Here is a 26,429-nt window from a genome sequence, read left to right as displayed (position 1 = left end):
TTGATCTCAGTCTGAAATGCTCATCTCCCATCTTCCTTTCTACTACTCAATGCATTTGTTTATCCATCACTCTATCCAGAACTTTCATGCAGTGTGATAGGAGTTTGATACCTCTATACTGCCTACAGTTGTGAATTTCCCCTTTGTTCTTAAAAAGTGGCACTAGTATGCCTATTATACAGTCATCTGGGATATGGCTTTCTCTCTAAACTGATATGCGTACTCTCAGAAGCCATTTGTCTCATATCTCACCGAACATCTTTATCACATCTGCTGTGACCTCATCTGAGCCTGCTGCTTTCCCTCACTTAATTTCCTTAGTGCTGCTCTTACTTCTATGGTGGGATCCTCCTCTTCTTTCATCTTAGGCTATGTCTAAGGAAGTACACCTTTTGTGGGGTTTTCTTCATTCAAAAGCTGCTGGAAGTGCTAATTCCATTTGACTTTATAGACTGGTGAGCAAGTTGTCGCTGGATTCCCTTCTAAAGGGTATCTGACTATCTTTTTTATTTTTTTGTCTTTGCCTTCCAACCTGATATCATTTCTTTGTGCCTTCTAGTGAGCCATTTTCCAGTACCTGGTAGAGTGTTTGTAATGCCTTGCTCTTTACTACTGCAACTCCTCTCTTAGCCTCTTTGTTAGCCAACTAGCATTGCTTCCTAGTGTGGTCCATCTTTTATATCTCCCACTTTTTCCTGCACTCTTTCTTTCTTTCTTTTGGTGACATCCTTGACTTCTGCATTCCTCTACCAACTTTCCTTATGTACCTAATTTCCATACCTGGCTCGGATGCATATCTGTTCTTTAGCCCTTACACATGCTGTTTTGAGGTGTGGCTATTCTTCTTCACCTCCACCTATTTCCTCTTTTTTTTGAGGTGCTAGAGCCTGAGTAATTCATTGAACTGTTGTGCTTTTTCTCCAGTCAGCTTCAAGGTCTTCAGTGTTCTCTCTGTTGACCTTAGAGCCTTTTCTGACCACTGCTTGCACCTGATTGTAGCAACCAATGGTTTATGCTGTGGACCAAATTTTTCACTGGGAATGCAATCACTGAATCTATACCATTGCTCTTTATTTAATAGGAGGAAGTTCACTCGTGTAACAATAGGCTAGTTTTCATAATCTCAGCTTATGCCCCACAACAGGGTTGTGATAGTGAGGAAAAGAATGCATTCAGTCAGAGTTGCAGGACCTACTAGATAAAGTAGGAAAACATGAATTGTCATTGATAATTGTTGACCTGAATACACATATCGGTACATACAGAACAGGCTATGAGGACCATCTGGGTCCATGTGGGTGGTACAACAGGAATGAAAAGGAAGAGGTCACTCCAGACTTCTGTCTGGAAAATGGCTTGATGGTGACCCACATATGGTTTAGCAAGAGAGACAGACACAAGATCACATAAAACAGTGGCCAACATGCAACTCAAGCAGACTTTCCCCTATATCTAAATCTATTCCAAATGTTTTCCACTCTTGCTTTGGTCACTGCAAGAAAATACCTCAGGAGTTTGAGTCTCATGGAATCTGTGATTCCCATGATACCCCTGGCAACATTCACATGAGAAGCAAAGATACAATGGTATCTGAAGTGTCTTTGGCCAGAGCACCAACATCCTCTGTCTTCTAAAATCCCAGTGCTGGAGTTTGTCACAAGAGAAATCAGTTGGTGGAGACAGCAAATATCTTTAACTCCAGGTCTCTCTTTGTCCATTCCTATCCCAAAGCAATCGGTCACCACAGATGCCTTGAATGTTGCTAGGGGAGCAGTTTCATGTGGGATAAAAGTGTAAGGTGTGTGGAACACCAAGGACAGATGCAAAGACATAAATATTAAAGCAATGCTTGCTCTGATCAAGGGACTCAACTCTGAATCATCTTTAATTCCCAGGACCTCTTCAAGTTTTTAAAGACAATACTGCAGTCATGTGGTACATCAACAGTTAAGGGGGAACTAGGTCATAGCCCCTTTGCAAACTAGCCATGTTAGTCTGGGATGCAGCTTTACTGCACAGTCTCACTCTATAAGCATCCTACATTCTGTCAGAGCAAAACTGTGTGGTACACAAGCTGAGCAGGACAAAGGGAGACCCTCATGAATGGAAACTAGATGTAGGGGGTCTTCCAAGATTTGATCCATCTGTGGGGACTTTCTCTAGTAGATCTATTTGCCTCCTCTCTGAACAATCAGCTGGCACAATTCTGTTCAGGAACTCCATGCAAGAAGGTCTGGAGACATATGCCTTTTCCTTCCCTTTGTAAGGAATGTCCCTGTATGCTTTTTCACCATTCTCACTGTTATCCATGGTGCTTCAGAAAATTCAGAAGAAATACCCCAAGATCATGAGGTGACTCCCATCTGTCCCAGGAAGCAGTGGTTCTCCCTGCTTTTGGAAATGGCCAGAGGCAATTACCACAAGCTTCCTCACAAAATGTATCTAATCATACAAGGCCAGGGGTGTGTGATACACACTGACCCCAATCAAACTTCAGTTGACAACCTGAATCACAGGGTCTTAATTTCTTTTAGGCACCTGTTTACTGAGAATGTGCAACAGGTACTAATGGAGGCAAGAAAGCCTGCTACCAGAAAAATCATATATTATCAAATGGAAACGGTTTCCTAGTTGATGCCTACAACTATAGCCAGCATGTATTCAGGCCTAGTTGTTCTCTGGTTTTACACTATTTGTGAGTTACTATCATATGGCCTTTGTTACTCCTCCATCAAGATTCATTTATCACCCATTTCAGCATGTCTGCCCAGGGATGCTCATCTTTTAATCTATTCTCATGACAAAAATGTTTTTGAAAGGGGGTTTGCATAGAGGCTTCCAAGAAAACTGGTGTCCCCTCCTTGGGATCTTAATTTTGTGGTACAGAAGCTAACTCTTGCAAAATTTGAATCAGCTAATCTGTCTGACTTGAGGTTATAACATGGAAAACTGTTTTACTGATTGCTCTTACCTCTGAAAAAGAGTATATGAGTTGGAAGCTCTTAGGGTGAGTCAACACTATCTCATTTTCCATAGGAGCAGGGTTTCTTTGAGAACTAATCCTTCTTTTATGCCTAAAATGGTATCCGAGTATACTTTAAGCCAAACTATCCATCTACCCATTTTCTTTCCTGAACCTAGAAATGAGAGAGAAAGGCTACTCCATACCTTGGCTGTCCAGAAACAATTCAGGTACTATCTTGGCAGAGCTAAGTTTACACAGAGGAAATAGGCAAGGGTGCCCGCTTTCCCCTTTGCTATTTGCTTTATATTTAGAGCCACTGGCAAAGAAAATAAGGGACTCCCAAATTCAAGAATACAACTGGTATGGTAATCAAAAAAGTTAGCTTTATTTGCAGATGATATTATTTTGTACTTGATAAATTAAGAAAATGACATTTCCGTGTTGTGAAATATTTTGAGACAGCTTCAGGTCTTTTTGCGATATCAATTTAATGAAAATAAAACAAAGTCTATAGTCATAAAACTTTGTACCTACAAATGAACTGGTTGCAATACCCATATTTATGGGGACATGATTAAATGAAGTACATAGGAGTATGAATTTAAAAAGATACTTTTATGGCAGCTAAGGTTATATGAGAAGAGACAAAAGATAATACAAAAGCTGAGAAACTGGAAGCTTTTTATCATGGATATGGATAAAAAATATTTTTAGTCCCTTTGGTCTTATATAGAGGCCAGGTATATTTTTATCAAACAGAGACAGTGTGGACAATAATTAATAAAGAGTTGAAAGATTTTATTTGGCAGGAGAAGAGTTAAGTGGGATGAACTAATCCTCCCCATAGAATAAGGTGAATTAAGATTACCTGATTTGAATAAGGTGAATTAAGATTACCTGATTTGAATAGATACTTTAGAGCCATACAGTTAAGGCTCATATACACAATGTAAACAGAATATTATAAATCAAAGTTGAAAGGGATGATGATGAAACAAAAGGGAAGTTCAAGAAATAAAGATAGCATATGATTTTGGATGCACATCCTAAAGGAAAATAACAATCATACAAACTATTATATTTATAAAGTTGCAGAAAGTATTCTAAGAGCAAAGTCAACACAAGAATGGAGAAAGGAGATTTTGCCAATGGGGATGACTGCAAGTAAGACTACAGAAAATAGGGAAGAGGAGATTGGAAATTACTTGAGGAAAGTGGCAAATGAACCAAAACATTAGAAGTAAACAACTAGAGAGGGAAAGGTAAGAGAGTAGGATGAGGCCAATCAGAAGTTTGGACCACAGGTTAAAATCTATCTAGCCAACCAGGGTTTGATATCAGTGTATAGACAAAGAGAAAGGGACAGGGAGTGCTAAGTGAAAGACCAGCTCTGGCAGAATTTGTAGTTGCTCCAAGATCAGAAGCTGTGATTAGAACATTTACGTGTTTATTTTATTTTATTTTACATTTGTTGACCAGGAGAGTCCAACTGGATTACAAGTCCATTTTCAGTGGAGGCCCAGGGAGAAAAGCTCCAAGAGAACAATTTTTTACAAAACAGTTTTAAGAACAGACTTTTGACATACAATTTCCATAGAAGAGACTTTGACATACATATTAACTAACAGATAGGTTACATTCATTCTCTACAATATAATATTACATTTTAGAAGATATTCCTAAGTTTGGGATTCCTGTGATAGATTTACTATCAGAGTAAAAACAGAGAGACATAGAATAAGGCTCTGAGAGTGCAGATGATGCTCGCTATAGTTGAGAAGGATAACAAATTGATTCACTATATGTCTATGCCTGGTTTTAGTTGAGAAGGATAACAAATTGATTTACAATATGTCTTTTCCTGGTTTTAGTTGCTTATGGAGAGCTCAACATTGCTGGGGTAGTTTTCCCTAACTCCTGGAGAGATGGGATGAGCAGTAGATTAACAGTCCTAAGTGGGTACAGTACTATGGTTGGCTTAGCAGAGTTACTTAAGTTAGGTGAAGAAAAAGAATAAATAATAGGGCATGTGACACCCGTTCACTGGCCCAGCAATCAAGGAGCCTCAATCCTCACCACTAACACCAGTGAGGGGCATCCATATAGGGAAAGGATAATAAATACACACACAGTAAAGTACAATTTCCCTTAAGAGCACACAGAGATCACAGTCAGTCTGGCGCTGGTTTCTCCCTTTCTCTCCAGGTCCCCAATAAGACTCCCCACTGGCACAGCTGTAGGGTCCAGATCTCAGCCTAGTGGGCACGTTAAAATCTCCAGCACCCTCTCTGTCCAACCAGTGCTTCATGTCCCTGCCCAAGTAGCTGACACACACACACACTTTGAGATAAGAGTTATATACAATCACACAGACACTCCTGGGGAAAGCTGGCACAGGTTCTCCAGCTGTGCCCCTTTTATTTATTTATTTATTTTATTTATTTTACATTTGTTAACCGGGATGGTCCGACTGGATATATGTCTATTTTCAGTGGAGGCCCGGGGAGAAAAGCTCCAACAATAACAAACAAGAAAAAGACAATGTACAAAAAACAAAAATTTTTTTAGCAAGGAGTCAGGAGTTATCATGAGGAGTAGTGACAAAATAATCATAAGATACCATCAAGTGAGGTTGGAAAAAGTAGCAGTTGCTAAGGGTGATCCTTGTGGATAGTCCATGGATTAGCCAGGTTTGGTACAGTAGCAGGTCCATTCTGACCCCAGGTATTGTTTGAGCTTGGCTTTGAAATGATTTATAGAAGAAAGTGAGGTAATCTCAGGGGGTAGATGGTTCCAAGATCTACCTAGAGAGTTAGAAAGGAGAGAGTCACCGGTTAGGTTATTAGTTTTGTAAGTCTGGATGAGGACTCTGTTAGAGGAACGCAGTGGTCGTGAGTTGTGATACAGGGTGACTAGGTTTTTGAGTGCAGGGGTGTTTTCAGGGTTGTATATGATTTTGTGGGCCAAAATCAGTTGGTTGTAGAGCAGTAGACTAGGTAGTTCAAGCCAACCGGGCTGGGTTAGGTTGATGCAGTGATGTGTCCTAAAGGGGAGCCCAGTGGCAAATCTGGCTATGTGATTATAACAGGTAGTGATCTTATTTAGAATTGTCTTGTTGTTGTTTAGAAGAAGAGGGGATGCGTATAGGAGAGTAGAGAGAAAGTGAGATCGAGCAATGGCTACCTTGGCTGGGGGAGTCAGAAAGTTTTTTATTCTATACAGGGATCCTAGTTTTTTATTGATGGTTTTGATCAATTGGTTAACGTGTAGGTCAAATTTTAAGTTGTTGTCAATAATGACCCCTAGAAGTTTAGTAGATGGGTCAGGTGAGATGATTGTGCCATCCTTAGATTTAATTGTAATGTTTATGGGGCAGGACCTTTGTGTTGGTAGGAATATTAGCATTTTAGTCTTTTTGGGATTTAATATCAAGTGGCGGTTGGAGAGCCAGTTTTCTATTGTGTTAAAGGTAGTCTGGGTAATTAGCTGTAACTCTGAAGAGGATGTAACAGAGCAAATAAGTGTAGAGTCATCTGCATATTGGATGCAGTTAACTTTAGGTATGACAGTGTGCAAATCGTTGATAAAAATGGAGAATAGTAGTGGGCCTAATATAGAACCTTGTGGAACACCCAAGGTATTGGGTAACAGAGTGGAAAGTTTATTTTGCCAAATTACAGCCTGTTGTCTACCACTTAGGTAGGAAACAAACCATTGTAGTGCTTTTAGATCTAGACAGAGTGATTGTAGGGTGTGGATTAATAGTTCATGATCCACCATATCAAAAGCTTTGGACAGGTACAGCAATAGAGCTGAAGAGATATGGTTATTGTTACGATAATAGTTTATGCTATTTGAGAAGACTAAGAGGGCTGTAGTGGTACTATGGTGGGGTCTGAAGCCATGCTGTGTATCTGCCAGGAGATTGTTGTTTATTAGGTGGTACATGAATTGTTTTTGAATACATTTCTCCATAATTTTAGCTAGAGGAGAGAGTATGGCTATGGGCCTGTAGTTAGAGAGTTCAGTAGAACTACCCCCTATATGGTGAGGAATGATGTAGGATATCTTCCAGATATTAGGAATTTTAGCTTCTTTTAAGGTGCGGTTGATAAGTAATGAGACTGGATAGGCAAAGGCATCAGCTGACTTTTGTAGGTATTCAGCTGGAAGTTGGTCAGCTGAGAGGGTGGTAGGTTTAAGTTTTCTAAGTAAGGTACGGATAAGTGATGTTGCAATTGGTTGGAAGCTAAATAGTGTTACATTTTTTGGGGTGGAATTATCTGGGCTGTGGGGGCTGAGGGGCAACGTACTGGCTAGGGCTTGGATAGTCTTGGTAAAAAAATATTAAAACTGTCTGAAACTGCTTCTGGGGGTTTGTCAGTGAGGGCGGCTGGTACAGGGGTAGTAGTTTTGCCAGGGTGTAAAAGATTATTTAGCCCTGCCCAGAACTTTTGAGGGTTATGTTGATTGGAAGTTTGTAATTTGCTGTAGTATTGTTTTTTGTCAAGTAGTATTAGTTTTTTAGTTGCATTCCTAAGTTGCCTGTATTCAGTTTGATCCCGAGGGAGTTTGGTAGTTCGCCACAAAGCCCAAGCATTGTCTCTAAGTTTAATTTTAAGCCTAGTCTCTTTTGTTAGCCATGGTGTGGCTTTTGCCTTGGTTTTCTTAGGGCGGATGGGAGCATGAAAGTCAAGGATCTCAATGAATTGTTTGTTGAAGTAGGAGACTGCTTCTTCTAGGGGGAGATGTTTTAGTATATTCCAATTACAAGAGTGAAGTTCTTGTTGAAATTTGGTTAGGTCGAAGTTTTTTTTATTTCTGACATGTCGAAGTAGGGGTTGTTTTGGATTGCCTGCTTTATGTTTGATTATATATGTAAGGTAGTGATCACTTACACTATCAGGGAGGGTACCAAATGTATACTGGCTAGGGTGATTATTGAGTACCCAATCGAGTATACTTTCTTTCTGGTTAGGTTTACCTATTATAGTTGGAGTATTAATAACTTGCTTGAAAGAATGTAAGTTAACATGAGAGGTAGGAGATTCTGAGGAACATGTATTCCAATCTATATTAAAGTCACCGAGCAGTAAGGTTTCTTGAGGGTAGTGATTAGATATCCAGTGGAGGGTATTTTCTAGTGTGGCTATATTATTACCTGGGGGAATGTACATGCAGATTATATAGATACATTTACTGTTATTAAGCTTCAGTTTGGTAGCTAAGATTTCTGAATTATTAATCTGAGGTGGTTGTATAACATCTGTAGTTACAATCATGTCAGATTTATAGAGTACTGCCACCCCACCCCCTTTTCTGGAGGCCCGGTCCAACCTGTGTATGTTATACCCAGGGAGAAGTATTTCATTATCAGTAGTTGTGGGTTTTAACCAGGTCTCAGAGAGACACAGTATATCAGGAGCGAGAACAGTAAGGAGAGCATGGAGTTCATGCAGTTTGTTATTGATGCTTCTGATGTTGAGATGACAGGTAAGAAGAGTGTTGGGTGGATGGAGTGTTGTAGGGTTTTGGCTTAAGTTATAGGTAGGGGGAAAGTATTTATTTATGTTGGTAGGGCCCGGGTTAGGGTGTATATCTCCAGCAAGTAACAGACTAAGTCTTAGCTTAGAGATAAATTTCATGAATTTATTTACTATTTTACAGTAGTGTTTCAGTTTAAGGCTAATTTTACTGGTGTTAGTGTGCTGGGAGCATAGCATAAGAGTTGTCTTTGTACTGCTGATGTGAAAGAAGTTAGTATGTTTAGTTTCTAGGGTGTTGGTATGAGCATTTGATACATGGAATCCTAGAAGAGGTTGGGATTCATATAGGGTTAAGAGGTATGGGGCTAGTAGAGTGGGTATGAGAATGGAGTACCACATGTCTGAAGAGGTAGGGAGCTATAAGTCTGGGAGTCCGCTATAGATTTATTGAGGAAGAGAGAGGGAGGCAGGAGAGTTCTAATAAGTGTAAATAGTAGCAGAGGGTGAGTGAGGGAGAAAGGGAGTTAATTAGAGTAGCCGGAGGGTGATTGGATTGAGGTGGTGTGGGTGTGGCTCTATGGATATAAATGTAGATGTAGTGGGGGCGGGCGGGATTAGGGGGCAGGGAGAGGAGCGGAGTGAGCCCGAGCGTAATGGGGCTATACCATACCAATCAGCTTTGGCCCAGCTAGGTAAGTATTTTAGCTGAAATGCTAGTGGTTTAACTAAGGATTTTTTTAGGATTATGTTTTCCCACAGGGTAGAATTAGTCTTGGGAGATAAGCTATTTATGCTGCAGTTTACAAGAGTTGTATGCTTACTGCTTAAAACAATAGTGGGGAGTTATTACACAAAGGTAGGTAGTTTTAAGAAGTATTCTAATGGATGTTACACCGTGGTGTTTTTCAGTGAGCAGGGATAGGTCAAGCCTAGTACGGGAGGGGACAACTACAAATGTACCTTAGACCCAGAGACAGCAGCCTCCACAAATTAAAGTAATTATATTGTGTGACCACCTTGGCTCTCTGGTAGAAGCTGTATGCAGTTCTAAAAAAAACCTCCAGCAGGGTTAGGTGAATTTCTTGAGTCTGGGCGCTTAGAGGGGCTATGTCGCAAGGGAACTACCTAGGAAATATAGAATAAAACCAGGAAGGAGATTAGAAAAGGAGTTCATACATATTTAGAAGTTAGTGCAGATAGTATACATTTTGCAGTTTACATTGGTTGTTACAATCCCCTAAAGGTTCTGCACGCTTCAAGCTGCAGTTACATGTCCTTCTTCAAGCAACATAAAATTACTTAATTAAGTAACCCATCTGTTTGGGTCCAAGAAGCAATTTAACAGTAAAAATACAAACAGAGCACTCGTACACTTTCTGTAGCAGAAAACAGCTAGTTTTCAATAGAAATTGATAGTAAATATTCAACAGCGTTCAGTCAATAGCGTTTTCAACAGTATCTATTATTTCACATAGACTCTAGCAATTAACTCAACTTTTACTGTTAATCTCTTCACTTTAAGCAATGAACACCTGTGTCTGGAGTAGATTTCTGTGTTATAGGTAACAAAACAGACTATAGCACTACGTTCAACACTAGCAGCATTACAACTATTTAACAGGAAGCAGAGTATGTCAAGCCGCTTATGTTAACAGAGCAAATCCTACGGCAGTTTAAAGAGCGTTTCTAAATTAGTAGCTATCTAATATATCAAAAACCATTTTAAAAATGAGTAAAAGTAAAAGAAACAGCAGTTTAGACATACCAGTTAGTTGAGGATGCTGCCGTCAGGGTCTAGGTACTTTTGGATGTTTAAAAAATGGCGGGTTTTTAGTAGGTGTACTTGAGACCTCGCTCAATTGGTTGGGGGTGGGTTTGCTTGAGAAACAAAGCGGGGTTATACCATACCAATCAGCTTTGGCCCAGCTAGGTAAGTATTTTAGCTGAAATGCTAGTGGTTTAACTAAGGATTTTTTTAGGATTATGTTTTCCCACAGGGTAGAATTAATCTTGGGAGATAAGCTATTTATGCTGCAGTTTACAAGAGTTGTATGCTTACTGCTTAAAACAATAGTGGGGAGTTATTACACAAAGGTAGGTAGTTTTAAGAAGTATTCTAATGGATGTTACACCGTGGTGTTTTTCAGTGAGCAGGGTTAGGTCAAGCCTAGTACGGGAGGGGAGAACTACAAATGTACCTTAGACCCAGAGACAGCAGCCTCCACAAATTAAAGTAATTATATTGTGTGACCACCTTGGCTCTCTGGTAGAAGCTGTATGCAGTTCTAAAAAAAACCTCCAGCAGGGTTAGGTGAATTTCTTGAGTCCAGGTGCTTAGAGGGGCTATGTCGCAAGGGAACTACCTAGGAAATATAGAATAACACCAGGAAGGAGATTAGAAAAGGAGTTCATACATATTTAGAAGTTAGTGCAGATAGTATACATTTTGCAGTTTACATTGGTTGTTACAATCCCCTAAAGGTTCCACACGCTTCAAGCTGCAGTTACATGTCCTTCTTCAAGCAACATAAGATTAGTTAATTAAGTAACCCATCTGTTTCATTCCAAGAAGCAATTTAACAGTAAAAATACAAACAGAGCACTCGTACACTTTCTGTAGCAGAAAACAGCTAGTTTTCAATAGAAATTGATAGTAAATATTCAACGGCGTTCAGTCAATAACGTTTTCAACAGTATCTATTATTTCACATAGACTCTAGTAATTAACTCAACTTTTACTGTTAATCTCTTCACTTTAAGCAATGAACACCCGTGTCTGGAGTAGATTTCTGTGTTATAGGTAACAAAACAGACTATAGCACTACGTTCAACACTAGAGTTAATTATGTCACTTAAACAGCATTACAACCATTTAACAGGAAGCAGAGTATGTCAAGCCGCTTATGTTAACAGAGCAAATCCTACTGCAGTTTAAAGAGCGTTTCTAAATTAGTAGCTATCTAATATATCAAAAAACATTTTAAAAATGAGTAAAAGTAAAAGAAACAGCAGTTTAGACATACCAGTTAGTTGAGGATGCTGCCGTCAGGGTCTAGGTACTTTTGGATGTTTAAAAAATGGCGGGTTTTTAGTAGGTGTACTTGAGACCTCGCTCAATTGGTTGGGGGTGGGTTTGCTTGAGAAACGAAGCGGGGCTATACCATACCAATCAGCTTTGGCCCAGCTAGATAAGTATTTTAGCTGAAATGCTAGTGGTTTAACTAAGGATTTTTTTAGGATTATGTTTTCCCACAGGGTAGAATTAGTCTTGGGAGATAAGCTATTTATGCTGCAGTTTACAAGAGTTGTATGCTTACTGCTTAAAACAATAGTGGGGAGTTATTACACAAAGGTAGGTAGTTTTAAGAAGTATTCTAATGGATGTTACACCGTGGTGTTTTTCAGTGAGCAGGGTTAGGTCAAGCCTAGTACGGGAGGGGAGAACTACAAATGTACCTTAGACCCAGAGACAGCAGCCTCCACAAATTAAAGTAATTATATTGTGTGACCACCTTGGCTCTCTGGTAGAAGCTGTATGCAGTTCTAAAAAAAACCTCCAGCAGGGTTAGGTGAATTTCTTGAGTCTGGGCGCTTAGAGGGGCTATGTCGCAAGGAAACTACCTAGGAAATATAGAATAAAACCAGGAAGGAGATTAGATAAGGAGTTCATACATATTTAGAAGTTAGTATAGATAGTATACATTTTGCAGTTTACATTGGTTGTTACAATCCCCTAAAGGTTCCGCACGATTCAAGCTGCAGTTACATGTCCTTCTTCAAGCTACATAAGATTAGTTAATTAAGTAACCCATCTGTTTGGGTCCAAGAAGCAATTTAACAGTAAAAATACAAACAGAGCACTCGTACACTTTCTGTAGCCGAAAACAGCTAGTTTTCAATAGAAATTGATAGTAAATATTCAACAGCGTTCAGTCAATAGTGTTTTCAACAGTATCTATTATTTCACATAGACTCTAGTAATTAACTCAACTTTTACTGTTAATCTCTTCACTTTAAGCAATGAACACCCGTGTCTGGAGTAGATTTCTGTGTTATAGGTAACAAAACAGACTATAGCACTACGTTCAACACTAAAGTTAATTATGTCATTTAAACAGCATTACAACCATTTAACAGGAAGCAGAGTATGTCAAGCCGCTTATGGTAACAGAGCAAATCCTACTGCAGTTTAAAGAGCGTTTCTAAATTAGTAGCTATCTAATATATCAAAAAACATTTTAAAAATGAGTAAAAGTAAAAGAAACAGCAGTTTAGACATACCAGTTAGGTGAGGATGCTGCCGTCAGGGTCTAGGTACTTTTGGATGTTTAAAAAATGGCGGGTATTTAGTAGGTGTACTTGAGACCTCGCTCAATTGGTTGGGGGTGGGTTTGCTTGAGAAACGAAGCGAGGCTATACCATACCAATCAGCTTTGGCCCAGCTAGGTAAGTATTTTAGCTGAAATACTAGTGGTTTAAATAAGGATTTTTTTAGGATTATGTTTTCCCACAGGGTAGAATTAGTCTTGGGAGATAAGCTATTTATGCTGCAGTTTACAAGAGTTGTATGCTTACTGCTTAAAACAATAGTGGGGAGTTATTACACAAAGGTTGGTAGTTTTAAGAAGTATTCTAATGGATGTTACACCGTGGTATTTTTCAGTCAGCAGGGTTAGGTCAAGCCTAGTACGGGAGGGGAGAACTACAAATGTACCTTAGACCCAGAGACAGCAGCCTCCACAAATTAAAGTAATTATATTGTGTGACCACCTTGGCTCTCTGGTAGAAGCTGTATGCAGTTCTAAAAAAAACCTCCAGCAGGGTTAGGTGAATTTCTTGAGTCTGGGCGCTTAGAGGGGCTATGTCGCAAGGGAACTACCTAGGAAATATAGAATAAAACCAGGAAGGAGATTAGATAAGGAGTTCATACATATTTAGAAGTTAGTGTAGATAGTATACATTTTGCAGTTTACATTGGTTGTTACAATGCCCTAAAGGTTCCGCACGATTCAAGCTGCAGTTACATGTCCTTCTTCAAGCTACATAAGATTAGTTAATTAAGTAACCCATCTGTTTGGGTCCAAGAAGCAATTTAACAGTAAAAATACAAACAGAGCACTCGTACACTTTCTGTAGCCGAAAACAGCTAGTTTTCAATAAAGATTGATAGTAAATATTCAACAGCGTTCAGTCAATAGTGTTTTCAACAGTATCTATTATTTCACATAGACTCTAGTAATTAACTCAACTTTTACTGTTAATCTCTTCACTTTAAGCAATGAACACCCGTGTCTGGAGTAGATTTCTGTGTTATAGGTAACAAAACAGACTATAGCACTACGTTCAACACTAAAGTTAATTATGTCATTTAAACAGCATTACAACCATTTAACAGGAAGCAGAGTATGTCAAGCCGCTTATGTTAACAGAGCAAATCCTACTGCAGTTTAAAGAGCGTTTCTAAATTAGTAGCTATCTAATATATCAAAAAACATTTTAAAAATGAGTAAAAGTAAAAGAAACAGCAGTTTAGACATACCAGTTAGTTGAGGATGCTGCCGTCAGGGTCTAGGTACTTTTGGATGTTTAAAAAATGGCGGGTATTTAGTAGGTGTACTTGAGACCTCGCTCAATTGGTTGGGGGTGGGTTTGCTTGAGAAACGAAGCGGGGCTATACCATACCAATCAGCTTTGGCCCAGCTAGGTAAGTATTTTAGCTGAAATACTAGTGGTTTAAATAAGGATTTTTTTAGGATTATGTTTTCCCACAGGGTAGAATTAGTCTTGGGAGATAAGCTATTTATGCTGCAGTTTACAAGAGTTGTATGCTTACTGCTTAAAACAATAGTGGGGAGTTATTACACAAAGGTTGGTAGTTTTAAGAAGTATTCTAATGGATGTTACACCGTGGTATTTTTCAGTGAGCAGGGTTAGGTCAAGCCTAGTACGGGAGGGGAGAACTACAAATGTACCTTAGACCCAGAGACAGCAGCCTCCACAAATTAAAGTAATTATATTGTGTGACCACCTTGGCTCTCTGGTAGAAGCTGTATGCAGTTCTAAAAAAAACCTCCAGCAGGGTTAGGTGAATTTCTTGAATCTGGGCGCTTAGAGGGGCTATGTCACAAGGGAACTACCTAGGAAATATAGAATAAAACCAGGAAGGAGATTAGAAAAGGAGTTCATACATATTTATAAGTTAGTGCAGATAGTATACATTTTGCAGTTTACATTGGTTGTTACAATCCCCTAAAGGTTCCACACGCTTCAAGCTGCAGTTACATGTCCTTCTTCAAGCAACATAAGATTAGTTAATTAAGTAACCCATCTGTTTGGGTCCAAGAAGCAATTTAACAGTAAAAATACAAACAGAGCACTTGTACACTTTCTGTAGCAGAAAACAGCTAGTTTTCAATAGAAATTGATAGTAAATATTCAACGGCGTTCAGTCAATAACGTTTTCAACAGTATCTATTATTTCACATAGACTCTAGTAATTAACTCAACTTTTACTGTTAATCTCTTCACTTTAAGCAATGAACACCCGTGTCTGGAGTAGATTTCTGTGTTATAGGTAACAAAACAGACTATAGCACTACGTTCAACACTAGAGTTAATTATGTCATTTAAACAGCATTACAACCATTTAACAGGAAGCAGAGTATGTCAAGCCGCTTATGTTAACAGAGCAAATCCTACTGCAGTTTAAAGAGCGTTTCTAAATTAGTAGCTATCTAATATATCAAAAAACATTTTAAAAATGAGTAAAAGTAAAAGAAACAGCAGTTTAGACATATCAGTTAGTTGAGGATGCTGCCGTCAGGGTCTAGGTACTTTTGGATGTTTAAAAAATGGTGGGTTTTTAGTAGGTGTACTTGAGACCTCGCTCAATTGGTTGGGGGTGGGTTTGCTTGAGAAACGAAGCGGGGCTATACCATACCAATCAGCTTTGGCCCAGCTAGGCAAGTATTTTAGCTGAAATACTAGTGGTTTAAATAAGGATTTTTTTAGGATTATGTTTTCCCACAGGGTAGAATTAGTCTTGGGAGATAAGCTGTTTATGCTGCAGTTTACAAGAGTTGTATGCTTACTGCTTAAAACAATAGTGGGGAGTTATTACACAAAGGTTGGTAGTTTTAAGAAGTATTCTAATGGATGTTACACCGTGGTATTTTTCAGTGAGCAGGGTTAGGTCAAGCCTAGTACGGGAGGGGAGAACTACAAATGTACCTTAGACCCAGAGACAGCAGCCTCCACAAATTAAAGTAATTATATTGTGTGACCACCTTGGCTCTCTGGTAGAAGCTGTATGCAGTTCTAAAAAAAAACCTCCAGCAGGGTTAGGTGAATTTCTTGAGTCTGGGCGCTTAGAGGGCTATGTCACAAGGGAACTACCTAGGAAATATAGAATAAAACCAGGAAGGAGATTAGAAAAGGAGTTCATACATATTTAGAAGTTAGTGCAGATAGTATACATTTTGCAGTTTACATTGGTTGTTACAATCCCCTAAAGGTTCCACACGCTTCAAGCTGCAGTTACATGTCCTTCTTCAAGCAACATAAGATTAGTTAATTAAGTAACCCATCTGTTTGGGTCCAAGAAGCAATTTAACAGTAAAAATACAAACAGAGCACTCGTACACTTTCTGTAGCAGAAAACAGCTAGTTTTCAATAGAAATTGATAGTAAATATTCAACGGCGTTCAGTCAATAGCGTTTTCAACAGTATCTATTATTTCACATAGACTCTAGTAATTAACTCAACTTTTACTGTTAATCTCTTCACTTTAAGCAATGAACACCCGTGTCTGGAGTAGATTTCTGTGTTATAGGTAACAAAACAGACTATAGCACTACGTTCAACACTAGAGTTAATTATGTCATTTAAACAGCATTACAACCATTTAACAGGAAGCAGAGTATGTCAAGCCGCTTATGTTAACAAAGCAAATCCTACTGCAGTTTAAAGAGCGTTTCTAAATTAGTAGCTATCTAATATATCAAAAAAACATTTTAAAAATGAGTAAAAGTAAAAGAAACAGCAGTTTAGACATATCAGTTAGTTGAGGATGGTGCCGTCAGGGTCTAGGTACTTTTGGATGTTTAAAAAATGGCGGGTTTTTAGTAGGTGTACTTGAGACCTCGCTCAATTGGTTGGGGGTGGTTTTGCTTGAGAAACGAAGCGGGCTATACCATACCAATCAGCTTTGGCCCAGCTAGGTAAGTATTTTAGCTGAAATGCTAGTGGTTTAACTAAGGATTTTTTTAGGATTATGTTTTCCCACAGGGTAGAATTAGTCTTGGGAGATAAGCTATTTATGCTGCAGTTTACAAGAGTTGTATGCTTACTGCTTAAAACAATAGTGGGGAGTTATTACACAAAGGTAGGTAGTTTTAAGAAGTATTCTAATGGATGTTACACCATGGTGTTTTTCAGTGAGCAGGGTTAGGTCAAGCCTAGTACGGGAGGGGAGAACTACAAATGTACCTTAGACCCAGAGACAGCAGCCTCCACAAATTAAAGTAATTATATTGTGTGACCACCTTGGCTCTCTGGTAGAAGCTGTATGCAGTTCTAAAAAAAACCTCCAGCAGGGTTAGGTGAATTTCTTGAGTCCGGGCGCTTAGAGGGGCTATGTCGCAAGGGAACTACCTAGGAAATATAGAATAAAACCAGGAAGGATATTAGAAAAGGAGTTCATACATATTTAGAAGTTAGTGCAGATAGTATACATTTTGCAGTTTACATTGGTTGTTACAATCCCCTAAAGGTTCCGCACGCTTCAAGCCGCAGTTACATGTCCTTCTTCAAGCTACATAAGATTAGTTAATTAAGTAACCCATCTGTTTGGGTCCAAGAAGCAATTTAACAGTAAAAATACAAACAGAGCACTCGTACACTTTCTGTAGCCGAAAACAGCTAGTTTTCAATAGAAATTGATAGTAAATATTCAACGGCGTTCAGTCAATAGCGTTTTCAACAGTATCTATTATTTCACATAGACTCTAGTAATTAACTCAACTTTTACTGTTAATCTTTTCACTTTAAGCAATGAACACCCGTGTCTGGAGTAGATTTCTGTGTTATAAGTAACCAAACAGACTATAGCACTATGTTCAACACTAGAGTTAATTATGTCATTTAAACAGCATTACAACCATTTAACAGGAAGCAGAGTATGTCAAGCCGCTTATGTCAACAGAGCAAATCCTACTGCAGTTTAAAGAGCGTTTCTAAATTAGTAGTTATCTAATATATCAAAAACCATTTTAAAAATGAGTAAAAGTAAAAGAAACAGCAGTTTAGACATACCAGTTAGTTGAGGATGCTGCCGTCAGGGTCTAGGTACTTTTGGATGTTTAAAAAATGGCGGGTTTTTAGTAGGTGTACTTGAGACCTCACTCAATTGGTTGGGGGTGGGTTTGCTTGAGAAACAAAGCGGGGCTATACCATATCAATCAGCTTTGGCCCAGCTAGGTAAGTATTTTAGCTGAAATGCTAGTGGTTTAACTAAGGATTTTTTTAGGATTATGTTTTCCCACAGGGTAGAATTAGTCTTGGGAGATAAGCTATTTATGCTGCAATTTACAAGAGTTGTATGCTTACTGCTTAAAACAATAGTGGGGAGTTATTACACAAAGGTAGGTAGTTTTAAGAAGTATTCTAATGGATGTATGCAGTTCTAAAAAAAAACTCCAGCAGTGTTAGGTGAATTTCTTGAGTCTGGGCGCTTAGAGGGACTATGTCGCAAGGGAACTACCTTGGCTCTCTGGTAGAAGCTGTATGCAGTTCTATAAAAAACCTCCAGCAGGGTTAGGTGAATTTCTTGAGTCTGGGCTCTTAGACGGTCTATGTCGCAAGGGAACTACCAATGTTCCTTTCTTTGCCTTTCTCATCATGTTCACAGAAATTATTTTCTTCAACACAGACAAGAGTGATACAGCAAGTGCAGACAATATTGACCAAGATGATGTTTTCCATACTCCTCCAACCAATTAACTGCCGATTTCTGTAAAAGTGAGGCAACGGGTTACGTCAGCAGAAACATCCGGAAATATAGACACTAAGGGTATATCAACCACTTGATCTGTGCACCTTATAAAACTATAATTATGGTTTTAGAAAGTACAAGTGAGCATTTAACGCCAGCGATTACATGTGGAATATGCACTTGCAGTCTCACTCTTTACTGATTTTTTCCCCCCAAGTTTAAGAAAAATAAATATGCACCTGGCCTGATATCCCAGTAAAGGTTTGCCTTCTGTAAACTTGTTTTACCCAGATTATACGGTAGAAATCACTGCCACCACCCAGCTAATATTTATCAGCTGCTCAAAGGCCCTTATGAAAGGGTGTCCAATTATACTGTGCAATATTATTATTCAAATGGTAAGTGCAACTGAACAGTCAAGACTTATTTGGAGTGACTTGGTACAGTATCACTGTATACATGCAATGTACTCTTAGAGATTCAGTTATCTCTACACAAACAGCCACGGTTGAAAGGCTTAAAAATTTTCAATAATAAATAATAAAAACACAAAACAATACTTCTTACTACACAGTGCTAGTCAAGAATTTAGAGATCACAGATAAATACTTAAAATAATACAGTAGAAAAGTTCTGATATCACAGAAAAACAAACTAGTCTAATCTTCATATTTTCTAGCTATATCTAAGAGAAAACACAGCTCTAAAATCCTACTTACATATAGACACAGGCAGAGTGGTGAGTTGGATGTGCTGAAGACAAATGGTCTAATGCTCACATTCTTTCAATCCTTAAATTGACAACACAGTACCACGGATTCATTTCAGATTCATAATTTCTTTCTGGTTCCCAGGCTAACAGACTCTCAGAGTTTAATAGCCCTTTTTATAAATGCAAATTCTAGCCATTAACTCTGGCCTCAAAACAGTAGGCAGAATGCCTCACTCTAGACATCTCGGCTACGAATTTTAGATCAAAGACTTTCTCCATGCTTGACATCAGCTTTGTTATAGTAGAATGCACTGTTGTTACATTTTTTGCAGTTCCACATCCACTACAGTCTTTTCATATTTAATAGAACAACCCTGTGGCATACATTAATGTTTACAAATGACAGAATTATCTAAAAAATTCTATCTAGCTAGGCTAGCAGCCTTCACCTATCTTCACACCCCCCCCCCCCGGAGAACTCAAGCTAGTTTTTCAAGTGACCCTTGAGAAATGTTGCTTGAGAGGGTGAGGTCTATCTGAGTATACCCTACCCCATTCCCTGTCTTGAGAGCCCATCTGCATTGGCATTGATAATCCCACTGTGGTGCTGCACTGACATATCATATGCTTGCAACCCTAGGCTCCATCTTAGCAATTTGGCATTTTGCTGGCTGGCTCTGTTCTTCCTTGTTAGGTCTGTGAGGGGAGCAGCTATGGTACTATAACTGGGGATTAACTTTCTGTAGTACTCTGCTGTCCCTAAGAATGCCCTCATCTGCTTTTTGGTAACAGGTGCAGGCCATGCCTGAATGGCTTCTATTTTGGCAGGCCTGATCTTACCACTCCCCACTCTATGTCCCAGGTAGGAGACCTCTGCTATACCCACCTGACATTTGCTGGGTTTAATGGTCAACCCTTCCCTCTGTAGTCTTCCCAGCACCTCCCTGACATGCTGAAGGTACTCTTGCCAGGAATGCCTGTAGATGGCAATGTCATCCAGGTAAGCAAGGGCAAACCCTCCTGCTCCTGCTAGGATATGATCTACCAGCCTCTGGAAAGTTGCTGGGTCATTCTTCATTCCAATGGGCATCTTTGTGAACTCATACAAGCCAAAAGGAGTCACAAAGACAGACTTCTCTCTAGCACTGGGAGTCAGGGGCACCTGCCAGTAACCCTTGGTAAGATCAATAGTTGTAAGATACTTAGCCCCACCCAGCTGCTCTAGGGCCTCATCTGTCCTAGGCATAGTGTAACCATCTGACTCTGTGTGACTATTTAATTTCCTGTAGTTGACACAGAACCTGGTGCTGCCATCCTTCTCTGGCACCAGCACCACTGGAGAGGCCCAGGGACTGTTGGACTCTTGAATCACCCCTAGTTCCAACATCTCCTGTATCTCCTCCCTCAGAGTTTGTTTGACTCTCTTAGACACCCTATAAGAAGCCTGCCTAATAGGCCTTTGAGGTCCTGTATCCACCTGGTGCTGCACCAGGTGGATGTACCCTGGTTTCCCAGTGAACATGTCCCCACACTCCTGTAACACTGCTCAGATTTCTCGAACTTGTGTAGGAGATAGCTGCTGGGACATTGCTACCTCTTCCACTGAGGTGTCAGTCCAAGCCTCACTGAAGAGATCAGTCACCAGATGTCCCTCAGACGTCTCATGTCATCCACTGCAAATGCTCAGCACAAGGGCCTCCCTATCATGGTAAGGTTTCATCATGTTAAGATGGTACAATTTGTGCTCCTGCCTAGCAGTTCTACCATGTAGTTAACATCACTTACCTTTCTTATTTAGGGTCACTCCCAAGCTGCTTGCAATTTGTTGTGTCTGACAGGAATGAGAACCATTACCTGTTGCCCCACAGCATACTCTCTAGCTCGAGCATTCCTGTCATACCATACCTTTTTTTGTTGTTGGGCTTCTACCAGGTTCACCTCCAAAAGAGCTAGCAAGTACGACTGGTGCACAGCATGCCCAAAGTAATAAACAACATGAAAAAGCCAGCACTCAGAGGCAAACAATGTTTATTCCGTCCCTTCTTTCAGACCGGTTTCGGTATCAAACCTTCTTCAGTGATAAAACATTCATAATTCAAGAACAGTTTTTATACATATTGTGTATCCCCAATGATGACATCACTTCCCCCATTTATCTGTTTAAGCCTCCAAATACATGTAAAACATTAAACAAAATAAACACTGTACTTGTGATATCAGATGTTAAGCCAAACTTCCATTAATAACCTATTATTACATATAAAGTTACCAATAAGAGTCCTTAACAAAAAGAACCGCATAATTTATCATTAAGTCCTGGATGAAGTAAGGCGCCCAACTTAATAATCCATTTTCTTTCCTTTTGAGTTAGTATAGTGTGCCAACCCTGTTTTGTTGATCTGTTTCCCTTTACCTGGTCAATGATGACAAATCCAAAAGTGGCAGTTTTGTGTAAATGACAATGTCTATACAATGCACTGGTAATTTTTAAGACGTAAATCACTCAGATGTTCTGAACTGCGGCTCCTTAGTTGCCTAGAAGTCTGCCCCCACATAAAAGGCAGAACATTGGCAAGTAGCCAAATAGACTACCCAGTCAGAGCTGCAATTCCCAAAAAATGGAATGTCAAAAATTTGACCAGTATTTTTACTGCTAAAAGATGTGGTTTTTAAACATATGTTTACACAAACTGCAATATCCACAAGGATGTGAGCCAACAAGCCTGTCTCCCATTAGGGTATGCTGATGTTGATTCAAATAATCTAAAAAAATTTTCTTGTAATGAGAAAAATAGGACGTAAGTGTTCTTCCCCTTCTAAGAGAGAATTGGCATCTAGTAGGCAGACATTGATCCAGATCTACATTAGCCCGAAGAATGTTCCAATGTTTGTTGACTATATCCTGTAATAAGTGTGTATTACTACCAAATGTAACTAACCTCATGGCCCCCGATCCGTCCTTTTGAGCTTTAACTTTGTACTCCAATAGGTTGGATCTCTCACAATTGGCCGCCCAATCACTGGCCCTTTGTACTACTGATCTCTTATAACCCCTATTAATAAATCTACCCTCAAGGTCATGCCTAGCATTCTGAAATTCCATATATGCAGAATATATTCTCCTAATTCTCATGAACTGCGATTTAGGAATGGTGTTGATGGTGTGTGTGGTTTGTAAACTAGTTGCATATAATAAATTATTATATTGTGGGTATTTCCTTTATACTGACATTTTAAGTGTACCATCCCCCTGTCTCAAAATGTTAGCATCTAGGAAATTGATCTCATTACTGTGATAATTAACAGTAAATTCAATCCCCCACGAATTACCATTAAGGTATTCCAGAAATTCTAACAAATAGTCCACACCCCCACACCAAACCAGCCAACAATCATCTAAAAAACGTCTCCATATATCCATCTCTGAAAAGTAAATGTTATGCATCACATCATATATAATCTGATCTTCCACATACCCCATAAAGAGGTCAGCATAAATTGGGGCAAATGAGGCCTACATAGCTGTTCCTTGCTGTTGCCAGTAACATTCCCCCCTGAAATAGAAAATGTTTTTTGTCAATACATGTTCTGCCAAACATGTGAGAAGAGTATTGAATCCTGGTGCATATAGATTGGCTTTATTAAGCCAATACTCTAAGGAAAGTAATCCCGCCCAATGTGGGATGCTGGTATATAGGGATTTAACATCAAGTGTACACATGAGCCAGTTGGGTTCCAATTGAGAGTCTGAAATAATTTGTAAAAACTCTGTAGTATCCTCAATCCTTGCCCTAACACCTGACAATAATGGTTTTAAATAATGTGTCAGAAAAGCAGAAATAGGTTCAGTTAAAGACCCCTGTCCTGAAACAATTGGTCTTCCTGGGGGTCTGCTTACATTTTTGCGAATTTTGGGCAAGAGATAAAGGTACTGTCGGGTTGGATCCTGAACCATGAGTTGTTCTTTCGGCTTCACATCAATAATTCCTTCTTCCACTGCTTGATTCAAAAATGAATCAATTTCAGCCTTAAATTTAGGCGTGGGATCTGTGGACATTCTAATATAATTCTGAGGGTTGGACAATTGTTCATTTCTCTCATTCCAGTAGTAACTGGCATCCATTATGACCACAGCCCCACCTTTATCTGCTGGAAGAATGATTATGTCAGAATTAGAATATTTTTTATTTATTTATTTTTTACTTTATACTTTACATTTGTTGACCAGGATAGTCCGACTGGATGCATGTCCATTTTCAGCAGAGGCCCGGGGAGAAAAGCTCCAAGGGTAAGCAGATACAGCATTACATAATACCAGCATTACATATTACAAACAGACTATTTACAGAGATTACATAAGTAAACAAGTTAAACAAGTTCCACAGGTTAGAGTTAATCCCGAGCGTAAATCAGGATTAAATTAAATTACACAGTAAACTGGTTAACAGATTTTTACACATTCTAGAGAGAGTTAGCCAGGCTTGATACATTGACATAGCCAGTTAAGTGACAAATGTTGTTTGAGTCTAGTTTTAAATTGACCTAAGGTGGAAAGCAAGGTAATATCAGCTGGAAGAGAGTTCCAGTATCTACTTACAGAGTTTGCAAAGGGAGAGTCACCGGCTGTGTTATTAATTTTGCTAGTCTGAATTAGTAGTTTGTTAGAGGCTCGAAGTGGTCTAGGATTGTTATAGGGGGTGATAATATTTTTAAGTGCAGGAGTATTGTCCGGTTTATAGAGGATTTTATGGGCCATAATCAGTTGGTTATACTGGATTAGGCTGGGTAGTTCAAGCCACCCAAGCTGATTTAGATTGATGCAATGATGTGTCCTAAAAGGCAGCACAGTGGCAAACCTGGCAATGTGGTTGAAGCAAATTGAGAGTTTGTTAAGGACAGTCTTGTTTAAATTCGAGAGTAGAGGGGATGCATACAGAAGGGTTGAAAGAAGGTGAGTGCAAGCTAAGGCAATTTTAGCTGGAGGGGTTAGGAAGGCTTTTATTCTGTAAAGTGACCCTAATTTTTTATTGATGGTTTTGATAGTATGGTTAACATGTAGGTCGAATTTTAGATTATCTATGATGACACCTAATAGTTTTGTAGAGGGGTCAGCGGAGATTATTGTGCCATAATTTGAATTTATGGTAAAGGTGAAAGTGGTAGACCTACATGTTGGTGAAAATAAGAGCATTTTAGTTTTTTGGGGATTTAGGATCAGAAGACATTCAGAAAGCCAGTTTTCTATTGTATTAAAGGTGGTTTGGGTAGCTGACCATAACTCTATTGGAGATGTGGCCGAGCAAATCAGATATTGGCTACAGCTGACTTTTGGGATGACAGTATAAAGGTCATTAATGAAGATGGAGAACAGCAAGGGCCCTAGTATAGAGCCTTGTGGTATTCCAAGGGTGTTAGGTAGAAGGTTAGAGAGTTTGTTCTGCCAGAGGACAGCCTGCTATCGACCATTTAGGTAGGATTGAAACCTTTGAAGGGCTCTAGTATCTAGACAGAATGTTTGCAGGGTGTGGATTAAAAGTTGGTGCTCAACCATATTGAATGCCTTGGAAAGATCAAGGAAGATTATGGTTTATGGTGTTGGTAAAGGCTAGGAGGGCTGAAGTAGTGCTGTGATGAGGACAGAAGACATGCTGAGTGTCTGCCATAAGGTGATTCTGGATTAGGTGGTGCATGAGTTGTCTATGAATATATTTATGCATAATCTTTGCAAGTGGAGAGAGTATAGCTATTGGCCTATAATTGGAGAGTTCAGTAGAGTAAATATAGATTTTTCAAAGCCTGTTGTTCCCCTTTCAAAAGATTATGTCTGAAACCCATAGCGGAATTAAAATTAAAGTGTAAATCCCTTAAAACGGCTTCCAGAAAAATACCCACATATTTGTTCATTGGTGGCATAAATGTAGATTTGTGAAAACAAAATTCATATAATCCTTCAGAATTATTAGATGTGCCAAAAAACAATTTTAAGTTCAAAACTCTACAAAAGGCAAAAAGATCTGAAACAAAGGTATGTTCATCTACCAAAAAAACTAGGAACAAATCCTAGACCTTTATTAAGTAGGCTATTTTCATCCTTTGATATAACATAATTAGAAATGTTACGTACATTATAAAATTGAATCCCTACTTCATCATTGACTGTAATAGGTTTTCCAAGGCTGCCACCTTTGTGCTTACGTCCACCCCTACGGGTTTGTCTCCTAAAGGGCCCTCCTGAATTCGTACATTTTTCAAGTCAGGAGAATCACTAATCTAAATTCCTTCCGTATCAGTCATGGATGATTCTTCCCCTGAGGTACTGAGGCCCTGTGTGGGTTTTTTTAGTATAGATCCTGGTCTTTTCTTTCTGATATTGGATCTACCCTTATTGTTATCAATAAATCTAACTCCCCTCTGGGACTCAAAGGGCTTGCCTCTCTCGTAGTCTTCCACATCTCTATGAAATTTATGTAACTTCTTTTCTTTCAACCTATTCTCAAAGTTGAGAAGATCTCTGGATAATTTTTCCAGGCCCTGAACAAAAGACAGCATACCCTCATATTTTTTTCATATTCTCACATGTCTCTGTCGCATCCTTGATATTTTGTTCATTAGTCCTTTGGTAAAAGGACATTAATATATCCACAAAAGCTATAGTGGCTTTTTGTTGTGCCTTATGCCAATCCTCCATCAATAGGTCATCTGGCTTGCCAACCAAGGGATGAATTTTAACCCTTAAACCATGTGGAGTAATACCTTTGCACTTATATGCCTTGAATAACTTCAAGTGCCATATATTGGTTCTTGAGATTTTCATCTCTTTATTTAGTTGGTAAAATAGCAAGTTGCAGCCGTCATGAGAATCTCCTACTTTCTCACTTGGGACTCCATCCATATTGGCCCCAATACCAAAAACTTTTATATCATCTTGATCTGCACAGAGATTCTGCAGAATCTTTTGGAGATCCATGACCATAAGCCCTAAACTTGCCCTATGTAGTCAGATGACCCTCAGACTTCTCCTGTAATCCACTGCAAATGCTCAGCACAAGGGCCTCCCTATCATGGTAAGGTTTCATCATGTTAAGATGGTACAATTTGTGCTCCTGCCTAGCAGTTCTACCATGTAGTTAACATCACTTGCCTTTCTTATCACCTTGTAGGGTCCCTCCCAAGCTGCTTGCAGTTTGTTTTGTCTGACAGGAATGAGAACCATTACCTGTTGCCCCACAGCATACTCTCTAGCTCAAGCATTCCTGTCATACCATACCTTTTTT

Source organism: Protopterus annectens, chromosome 4.part0, assembly GCF_019279795.1.
Source record: "Protopterus annectens isolate FY-2018-M chromosome 4.part0, PAN1.0, whole genome shotgun sequence".
NCBI classification, from domain to species: Eukaryota; Metazoa; Chordata; order Ceratodontiformes; family Protopteridae; genus Protopterus; species Protopterus annectens.
This window is presented reverse-complemented; position numbering follows the sequence as displayed.